General features: G+C 46.3%; 1 long non-coding RNA gene across 1 annotated transcript; it reads left to right on the top strand.

The window, feature by feature from the left end:
• Nucleotides 1-753: 753 nt before the first annotated feature.
• On the top strand, nucleotides 754-8209 carry LOC132220638 (uncharacterized). The gene is made up of 3 exons (XR_009449831.1): nucleotides 754-896; nucleotides 3856-4115; nucleotides 7703-8209. It is a non-coding gene; the product is annotated as an uncharacterized LOC132220638 (long non-coding RNA).
• Nucleotides 8210-10786: the final 2577 nt, after the last annotated feature.

The raw sequence follows: 10786 nt of genomic DNA, 5'->3' as shown, positions 1-10786 counted from the left end.
CTTCCGCAGAGCAAGTGGCTACTTACTTTACACCTACATGATCGAAGCAGTCACTACAGAGGCCCTCTCAGAACAAGAGGGAGGGTATCGCAAACACACTCCGGCTTCCCCACCCCAGAGCGCAGCCGCTGCGCAGCTCCCAGCTGGCCGTTCTCCAGCGGCATTCGGATACACTCTTACTCCTTTATGGCTCCTTCATTGTGTCTATTTCTAATTTTGGTTTTAACATTCTTTAAGACAGCAAAATGTGAATGAAGCCTGGCCAGTATTGCTCAGTGGTTAGGTGTCAACCTATGAACCAGGAGGTCATGGTTCGGTTCGATTCTCGGTGAGGGCACATGCCCAGATTGTGGGCTCAATCTCCAGTGTGGGGTGTGCAGGAGGCAGCCGATCAATGATGCTCTCTCATCATTAATGTTTCTCTCTCCCACTCTCTGAAATTAATTTTAAAAACATATTTAAAAATGTGAATGAATATGTGAAAATGTCCAAGCATAGTGGTAACCTAAATAATTTTTGGCGTAAGTGCTGCTTGTGATATGTTGTCATTTATGCTTTTTAAATGTCAATGTGATCATTTTAGTCTAAGACTGTGTGTCCATATATAGTAAGTTGAATGTGAAAATACCTAATCATTTTTTAACCTTCATAGCAGTTAGTGGCTGAGGAATGGTCCAATCCCTGAAAAAGTGAGTCACTGCAGTTATCCTAACGACTAAAATAACTGTGTGAGTTCAGTTGACATGAGTCAGCCTTCTGAAACTTAGACGCTCTGGGGTGCTGGTAAAATGGGCCCTCGAACCTGAAGACCAGACTCCAAATTCTTGATGAACTCCCAAGGTGCAGCCTCTCTCTACCTGTGACATCTCTTTACCACAGCAGTGCTCAGGTGCCAGGTCAGAACACTTTTTACTCAATAACAATAAAGACCTTTTCATTAAATATACCTTGACTTGCCCTGACTGGTTTGGCTCAGTGGATAGAGCATCAGCCTGTGGACTGAAGGGTCCCAGGTTCGATTCCAGTCAAGGGCATGTACCTTGGTTGCGGGCACATGCCCAGTGGGGGGTGTGCAGGAGGCAGCTGATCGATGTTTCTCTCTCATTGATGTTTCTAGCTCTCTATCCCTCTCCCTTCCTCTCTGTAAAAAATCAATAAAATATATTTAAAAATATATATATACCTTGACTGAATAGTATTGTCACCTCTGAACACCCTAAGATGTACCTTCAGCTCTTGACCACGTATTACTGTTGATGTTGGCTATCATTTATTCAGTTGCTACTAAGTGCCAATCTCTGTGATGAGCTATTTGGCGTAAGTGCTGCTTGTGATATGTTGTCATTTATGCTTTTTAAATGTCAATGTGATCATTTTAGTCTAAGACTGTGTCTCCATATATAGTAAGTAGAATGTGCGTCTTTAAGAAAATCTTGTGAGGTGGGTACTATTTTCCTAGTCTAAAGATGATAACATGTAAGTTCAGAAAGTTTCAATCCCTTGTCTAAGGCCGCATAGAAGTAAGTGGCAAAACTGAGATCCAAAGGCAAGTATGTCTAGCTCTAAAGCTTTCTCTTTTTCTTATTTCTATTCTGGTATTCCCTGCAGGCTTACCAGAGAACAAATATTAGTGCCTCCTGTATACGTCAGAGTATAATAAACAGAGATGTCACAGTAATTGGAGGAGAGGAAACTTAATATAAAGAATTATCTCTAATAGGGATTGGAATAATAAGGAATTGTCTAATAAAAGGTAAAGAGGAACTCTCACAACTCAGTGATAGGAAGACAAACAGCTCATTTTTTTTTTTGAATGGGCAAAGGATTGGACTAGATAATTCACCGGAGAAGATATGTGGCTGGTGAAAAAGCGCATGAAAGATGCTCAACACCGTAAGTCATTCGGGAAATGTAAATAAATACCACAATGAGACGTCACTTCACACCCTCTAGGATGTTTATAACAAAAAAGACAGACAATATCAAGTATGGAGAAACTGATGAGGAACTCAAGAAGTTAAACATTTTTAGCTTTAGTTATATAGCTGATAGATTTGGTAATTTCAAAACTGGAACCCTCATACAGTGCTAGTGAGAACGTTAAGTGGAAAACAGTATGTCGGTTTCTTAAAAAGTGAAACAAAATCTTACTGTATCACTCAGTGATTCCACTCCTAGGTATTTACACAAGAGAAATAAAACATGTCGACACAAAGCCATGTGCAAGAATATTCAGAGCAGATTCTTCATAAGGGCCAAAAACTTGAAACAACTTACATATCCATCAACTTGTGGGCAAATAAAGGGGATATAGCCATACAGTAGACTATTATTCAGCTATCAAAAGGAATAAAGTACTGAAATTTGCTCAACATGGATGAACTTTAAAAATACGCTGTGAAAGAAGAGACACAAGAGCATATGCTGTATGATTCCATTCATATGAAAGGTCCAGAATGGACACATCCATAGAGACAGAAAGTAGAGTCGTGGTTGCCTGGGGGTGAGAGTGGGCATGAAATGAGGTGTTAAAATTTTGATAAAATTGGATTGTGATGATGGTTGTACAGCTCTAAAAATGTACTAAAATGATTGAATTATACACTTAAAATGGGTTATATAACTTTTTAAAATGAAGTAAAGGTCACTCTAAGGACCCTAGGAAGAGCAGGCATAAGGAGCAGCTACTCAGCACCCTAAGATGAGCACTTCCCACACCACCGATTCCACCTCCCCCCACACACCCTCTCCTCCAGCCGCCTGCCTTGCCTTGGATGTCAAAGAAATTTGAAGCAATCAGACATGAATTCCAACTTCCCATTTTTTCTTACCTGATACCTCCTTCTCTCTCCTCCTTTCTCCAGACCCTTTTCCCAGTCCCAGAGCTGCCCATGTGCTCTTCATCCCACCTGGGACTGTCCTCTGGGCTCTGCACCACGCTCCTTCTCCCTCTCATTCAAGTCCAGCCTCTCCTCTCCACGGCCCTCGGCAACATGTCAATGCTCAGGCCTCTTCCACCTGAAGAAAGAGAAGGACACGCTCTTCAGCTCTGCAGCTCCTCTGACTACTCCATCTCCTCTTCTTCTTCTAAGTTCTCCAAAGAACACTTGGCAAGTAGCACATTTCCACTCTTCCCTCATTTACATGTCAATGCACAGCAAGAAGGCTTCTGCCTCCATCCCTCCAATATAGTGCACTCTGAAAACAAAACAGTGACCGCCTTCCAATTTCCCAATCACATAGATTTTCTTCAGACCCCATCCTACGTGACCTCTCTGGCCACTCCCTTCTAGAAGCTCTCTTCTACCTGGGCTTCTGAGACCTGTTTCTCCTGATACTGGTCACACCACTGAGATCGCCTCTTCTCATGCTGCTGCCCACTACCCTTCTGCCTGGGGCTCCCCAGTGTTCTGACCTGGGCCCTGTTCTCTTCTCAGACCACAGCCCCGCCCTCAGCATCGCTTCACTCTCATGCCTCCGTCAACCACCTCAGGGCTGGCGGCTCTGCAAACTACCCCCAGCCCAGGCCTTGCCCCCGAGCCTGGGAGTCTAGAGATCCAACTGCTTTCAGCATATCTCCATCTGGATGGTCTCCCCGACTCCACTCCTCCTCCACGGCTTAGTAAAACCTTAGTAAACATAGCCACTGTCTACCCAGTTACTCAGCCATAACCCTTGGAGCCATCCTCGTCTTCTTTTTCTCCCTCACTCCCCATAACCAAATTACGAAACTGTGTTGCTTTTATAATACAGTTTAAAAATCTCTTTATAATTGATGCCTCCTTTCCATTCTTAGTGCTATCGCCTGGCTAAAAAGCAATGTCACTTGTAGTATGTGTTTGTTTTTAATCCCAGACGTGGAGTTATCATCACTGGGCAAGAAGACCCGGAGGCTGAGGCCCCTTCAGTGATGCCGATGTGGAGCCGGATTTGGGGGACCCTTTGCTATGGACCAGGGTTTGCCATCGAACAGGAATCATAAACTCATCCAGAGGAGCCAAGCAGGTCAACCTGACCAGTGAAGCTGGGAGGTGTGTGGACAGGAGAGCGACGGGGACTGCGGTGCCTGGAGAACATGAAGACAGTGATGCCACTCTGCTCCCGTGGGAATGCAGGTATAGAGTCGCCAAATACGCTAATTCCCCCCAAAAAAGCTCAAAATTCAGATTTTTATCTAAAATCTTCTTTTTCAATCTTAGAAATGAATTCAAAATATTTCAGCCCAGCCAGGGTGGCTTCGTGGTTGAGCATCAACCTATGAACCAAGAGGTCACGGGTCCAATTCCAAGTCAGGGCACATGTCCGGGTTGTGGGCTCGATTCCCAGTAGGGGGCGTGCAGGAGGCAGCCAATCAATGATTCTCTCTCATCATCGATGTTCTATCTCTTCCTCTTCCTTCCTCTCTGAAATCAATAAAAACATATATATTTTTTAAAATTTTCAAAACATCACGTGGTCAAAACAAAACATGTCTACGGGACTGATGTGAATTCCACCAAGAAGGTTTTCTATCTGCGGAGGGACACGGTAGAAGCGCTATCCTGGGAAGATGTTTCTGGCAGCGGTGTGCACGGTCCCAGCTGGAAGGAGAGGGTGTAGGCAGGGAAAACCAGCCACAAGTCCAGGTGTGGAGGGGAATGGCCCTGGGCTAGGGGGATGGAAGCAGAGAGAGAACGCCATGGACATGCCCCCGCCCCATGCCCTAACTCAACTGAACAAGACCCAACCCGAGATGAGGTCTCTGTGGCATCGTTTTCCAAAGGAACCCAGCATGGTCTGAGCGCCTGCCTCCATTTCAAAGTCCTTTCATCCACGGACACTTGCCTACACTCCTCGGCCCCACCCCAGACTCTTGAGATGCCTGAGGGACCTTGGCACTATCCATATGGCACTGCCCACTAGTCCCAGAACTGCCATCGTCTCACTCCGTTACCTTATGCAAATGGCAGGCGCTCAAGCCTGTTTCTCCATCTGGACGCCCAAAGGAAAGCCTTCTGGACACCCCGACCTCCTCTCGGAGGCGGTGGAAGGAGCCGTGAGGAAATGTGCAGCCCCACCCCCCTCCCACCTGTGCAGAGGGAGGGAGAGCTGATGTAAATTATTCAGGAGAGAGACCTGAGCCAAAGGGAGTCATGGAAACTTCATTAGTATGTGTGGTGTGTGGCTGTCTTTTGAATATTCTGCTTGCTTGGTTTCTAATTTCCTTTTCTTATGTGAGTCTTCTCTCCCTCATAAATCTTTGCATCTCCATGTTCTTCTTCCTTTGTGTTCTGAGTGGGGAGTTCTCACAACCCCTCCATGGTTAATCTACGCCCCCAAACGTGGCCAGTTGGAAGCAGCGTTGTGCCCAAGTATTGCTTCTGAAGGCAGATGACACCCCTCTTCCTCCACCCGCTGCAGGGCCTGCTGCCCTAAGGACAGGCCTGTTGGGAAGGGAAGAGAGAGGTGCTGGGAGAGGAGGGGGGCAGGAAACCCTCCCCCTGCTCTCCTCCTCTCCCATCTGGCCAAGGAAACACTCTTCAGCTATTCTCTAGAACCAGCAAACCGAGCAACAGGAGCTTTTTGTGAATCTGACAGCTGGCTGGTCACAGAAACAGGTCTTGCAATTCCCCTAGGAACGGCACTTGGCCCAGAATCGACAGTAAGTGCCCCCTGGTGGCAATCAGAGGTACCCTCTCTGAGAGGCAAATTCTCACATCCTATCTGAATTGGGTACTCCGACAGTTTTATATGATGGAAAATAAAATGCAATTGGTATCTTCACCATTAAAACACAGAGAGAAAGGCTTCCTTTGGTAGCAAATGTGTGCCACTCTAATTAAGCCTCACTTCCCCCACAGGGACACCAGGAGTAACCTCTGGGTAGGGTGCGAGGTGGTGGTCGTCAGGGGCTGGGGGAGGGAGGAATGGAGAATGACTGCTAATGAGTATGAGGTTTTCTTTGGGATGATGAATATGTTCCGGAATTACATAATGGTGGTCGTGGCACATCTTGTGAAATATGCTAAAAATTACTTAATTGTATACTTTAAGAGAGTGAATTTTATTTTATGTAAGTTATAAATTACTTTTTAATTCACGTAGTTCCAAGTTTATGAAGACTTCTCTGAGCCCCTGGTTAGAGTTAACTCCTCCCTCTTGAGCACAGAGTAGATCACACCTTGACTGTGGGCTCGTGTGATTTGGGGGCAATATTCCAGCTTCCTCTGGTGATTACGGGTTCTCCTAGACAGGCCTCTGTCTTGTCTGACCCCATATCCGCAACGAGGCACCGTGCTTGAAACTCAGCACACAGGCAAGGGATGCAGGTTGAACTGAAGAGATTGTCCACTTTCCAAGACTTTATAATACATGGCAATATTGAGCAACCCGTATTTTGAATATAATAATTATTATATCCATACCATGTGTAAAGCTTTGGTGAGATGAAAATGAAGATGCATAGTCTTTACCTTTGAAACATGTACCCGCGTTTTTGGTGGAAATGGGTATACTTAAATAACTGCAACACAATGCAGAAATACGTGCCATGTGAATGGCATAATGACCAGCAGAGCTCAGTGAAGTAAAAGGTGATGGCCTTGGGCATGATGGGGGAGAGTTTGTGGAGGTGGAGCATGAGAATGGGCTTTAGGGATGGTAACAAGATGTTGAGATGAAAGCTTCAGCTGAGGCACATTTCAGAGGGATGAGTTGGACCGAAATGCAAACACTTTCAATGTAGGTCGGGAAATGGGAGGAGGAAGAGGCAGGCGACTCTTGCATTGTCACCCACATTGATGGCACAAAGAGATGCTGAATTGGAGGAGGAAGCTTCTGGAAAAGAATGTCTTTGGAGAGAACTATTGGGCACAGAGAATTCTACCCTCCTCAGAAGGATACCTATTCCTCACCTCAAACCAAAACACAGACTTTGGTGGGACCGTCTGCAGAGCTTAACTGTATCTCCGACAGTGTGAGGGACACAGGACTGCAGCAGAGGGCGGAGGTGTGGGCAAGCTGCACGCCCAGCGTTTGCCTGGGCAAACGGTGTTCCCCCTGGGCCCGATGCGGTCCCTGGAGATAAGGGAGTTGGCAAGGTGTGGTTCAGCCTCTGTTCAGAATGACCTCTTGCAAGGGCGAGGGGCCTCGACCGACCGAAGAGAGCTGGAGATCAACTGCTGCTGGACACCTAGTGCTGCAGGACGAAGCGCGGGGGGGGGGGGGGGGGGGGGGAGGCATGGTCTCCCAGGAACCCATGAAAGCCCCTCGAGGGAGCAACAGGCTTTAGAGCAGTGGTTCCCAACCTTCCTAATGCCGCGACCCTTTAGTACAGTTCCTCATGGTGTGGTGACCCCCAACCATAACATTATTTTCGTTGCTACTTCATAACCGTAATGTTGCTACTGTTATGCATCGTCATGTAAATATCTGATATGCAGGATGTATTTTCATTGTTACAAATTGAACATAATGAAAGCATAGTGATTCATCACAAAAACAATATGTAATTATATATGTGTTTTCCGATGGTCTTAGGCGACCCCTGTGAAAGGGTCGTTCGACCCCCAAAGGGGTCGCGACCCACAGGTTGAGAACTGCTGCTTTAGAGTCTGGAAGGTCCAGAGGTCATCCGCTTGGTCACCCACAGAGCACCAATCAACTACGAATTTTGCTACTGTAATTCCCCTCCTTGACGCCCCTTTGCTAATCTCCTTCCCAGAACGCCAGACCCTGCAGGGATCAGAAACAGTTTGTAAAATGGAATGAGAAGGGGCAGGAGAGGAGGCCAGAGAGAAGCAGCCGAGAACTCATCTCCTTCCACCGTCACATCTCACCCGTCCAGCCTGTGGCCGCCCGGGCTGGAGGAGAGAGAGGAGGAACTCCAACGCCCAATTAAGGCTGAAGTTGTAATTCTTACCTAGGCTGCCATTCTAATTCCTCATCGCCACTTTATTATGCCACTTAGAAAATGACGGAGCACTTTTATTACCTCTGAGAAACATGCTTTGTCTTGCCTCGGGGTAAGGGAGAGATAGCCCTGGGTGCAGATTTAAAGAGAGAGTGGGAGTCAAAAATGAATTTGCTTTCAGATTCCATTGTACCAGTTGTGCTGGTTCAATGTAAACGCTACAGATAGAAACAGGAGAAGGGCCTCGGGCAAAGGTCTACCCTCAGCCGATCCTCGCTCTATTTGGAAAAGCAAACCTAGATAGACTTGTCTCTCCCAGGGATGTGTTAGTGGCGGGGAGACTGATTAGAAGGGCCTCCAGTGCCAAAGTAAAGGCTCACTTAAATACTGGAGTAAATTTTCAGTATATTTTGGTGCTTATTTTTACATAAACACCATAGTTTAAGTACTTGAGATCAGTAAAATAAAGTATTTAATACATTTCAAATAAAACATTCATAAGCTTAAGTAAAATGTAAATAGACTGAAATAATAAACATTCTAATATGAAAATGAAATACCATTTAAAGTAAGCACTACATAAAATAAAGTTTAATTGGAGTTAAAAATGAAGTAATATTGTGATCTTTTTTTAAATGATAACGCATCAGTGATGTCATTATTGATCTGTGAAAAACTTTCCAGTTGCTGAAAACTTCTCTCTGAATCTATGCTAGTTAAGGGAATGATAAGGCAATAGAAGAGATAGTTTTAAGCTGTGCTTAAATCATTTTCTCGAGCCGATTATTTTCAAAGAATCCTATCTTTTGGTTGAGAACCTTGAGGAGATTTTTTGGAGGAGAGGGGACAATGTTTTGTTTCCTTGAAGAAACTATTTTTTTTCCCATCTATAACAAGCTAGGTTGTTTTTTGCTTCAAAGAAAGTATTTCTCATTTGTCTTCATCTTCCTATCTGGACATTCATATAAATGGAGAGTCTAATGCAGACACCATATTAATACCAACGGCGTTCTGTTCATATTCCATTTGTTGGAAAGTCTTAATAACAGCATTTCAATAATATATCCTATAAGTTCATTCAGCAAGTACTTACCATGAGCCTGGCACTGGGCTCACTACGGGAGTAAAACAGTGAATGTGATTGTTTCCTATCTAATCTCATGGTTAAAACTGAGTTTGGGGCATAGTATTAAAAAACAATTTGGACATAATAAAAAAAATTGACTCTCAAAATATTTTAGATTTTATTAAAATCTGCTCAAATTAATCAAGAAAAAAACAAAAAGACAATTTGGTGGAAGGAGGGCTTACTTTCCAAGCCAGCCCTAGTGGTAAAACCAGGGTCATAATAAGTGTTAAGTTCTCCCCATTCCCCAACTCTGGAGCCGACCCATCCCCAGAGCATGATTTCAAGATTTCTACCTTCTTTTTTAAACTGCAGGTGACTACCACCACCCGCTCTGCATACATCACACATCAAATATTTGTAGGACTCCGCAAGGCTGGCCTCACCTGTGCTGACATGCAGTGCTTCCAACTACCACATGGAGCCTGTCATTTTCCAACCGAACCGGCTCTGGCTTCCTGCGCATCTGCCGAGACATCCCCAGCACCGCCCCGCCCCGCCCCGCCCCGCCCCGCCCCCTACGTCGTTCCCGCCCCCACCCCAGCCACCCACGGGATGATCCGCTGCTATTGCTCATGCAGGTCAAACGTGCTGCTCGTGAAGCCTGGCAAGTCTGGCCCACGCTGCCAGGTGCAGGGTGTGGAGGAGGGTGCCTGCCCATTACGCAGGAGGCACTGCTACCCGGGTGCCAATATTCCACTGTCTTGAAGGGGGTCTGATGTGCTAAAATTCTCAGAGATGCTGATGCTGCTCATATATATACCAGGGCCCTTCTGCACCATAAAGCTGGGCCACATCTTCATGGAAGTGTTGAGAACCGCTCTTTCCAGCCCAAATGTAAGGAACTGGGTCACCCTTCATCACACAGGCTCCGAAGCTCTGCTGCCTGGTGCTCCTGTCTCAGGTGGACTCTAGAAAAACAGCTTTCAGCTTCTCACCGCATCAGGACAATGCACTCTGAATGGGGAAAGAGTGACAGCGTGCAGTGTTCCCAGATGACCCTTCCCCCAAGGAGGACATTCAGAAGCCTCTGGCTTGGTGAACCCCTCTAAACTCTCAGGAGCCATAGTCCCTAAATATGTTCCCTTCATATGTGGTCCAGCTTGATTCAAGGATAGACTTGAGAATGATGAAAGAACTGGTTGGATGTTAGGGTACATATTCAGACTCTCTCACAAATGTCTCTCCTCTCAACGTGACCTTCGCCTTCAGATGGACACTGATGGTCAGATTGTGCCCTGTTGCCAGGATCGGGAACACAGGCCCGGGGTAGCTGTATAGGCAAGAGAGCCAGACCCGCAGGCGGGTAAGGTTGGCTTTCTTCTTTGTAACTTAAGGTGCTTAGTCACTAGGACACCTGCAGACAAGGCCTGGAGTTTTCCACGAGAAAATAGTCTGGATGTAAGTAAACACATCCGTGAGTTCAAAGTTCTGCGTGTTTTGCGATGATTTCAGTCTCTTTAAAGACGGGGTGGGAGGGTCAGTAAATGCAGATTAGCGCCTAGCGCTCCGCTCTTAGCTTCAGCAACCCCTACTTCCAGGACTTGGATGAAATCTACTACGCGCGCTAGACCCAAAATACTGCCCTCCACACCCAGTTCTATCACTTCCCTCCATTCCTACTCTACCCGCCTGGCAAACTAGCGGATTCACTCCCAGGGCAGCGGCCACCAGTCCCGGAGCGGACAAGTACCAGCCGGGAGGGGGCGAGGCCCTTCGCGCGCAGCCTTGTGGGAGTTGTAGTTCTCACAGCTCGACTGCGGGACGGG

The sequence above is a fragment of the Myotis daubentonii genome, chromosome 18, assembly GCF_963259705.1.
Source record: "Myotis daubentonii chromosome 18, mMyoDau2.1, whole genome shotgun sequence".
Taxonomy (NCBI): Eukaryota; Metazoa; Chordata; class Mammalia; order Chiroptera; family Vespertilionidae; genus Myotis; species Myotis daubentonii.
Note: the sequence above shows the minus strand (reverse complement) of the source record. Positions and strands in the feature narration are given on the sequence as shown.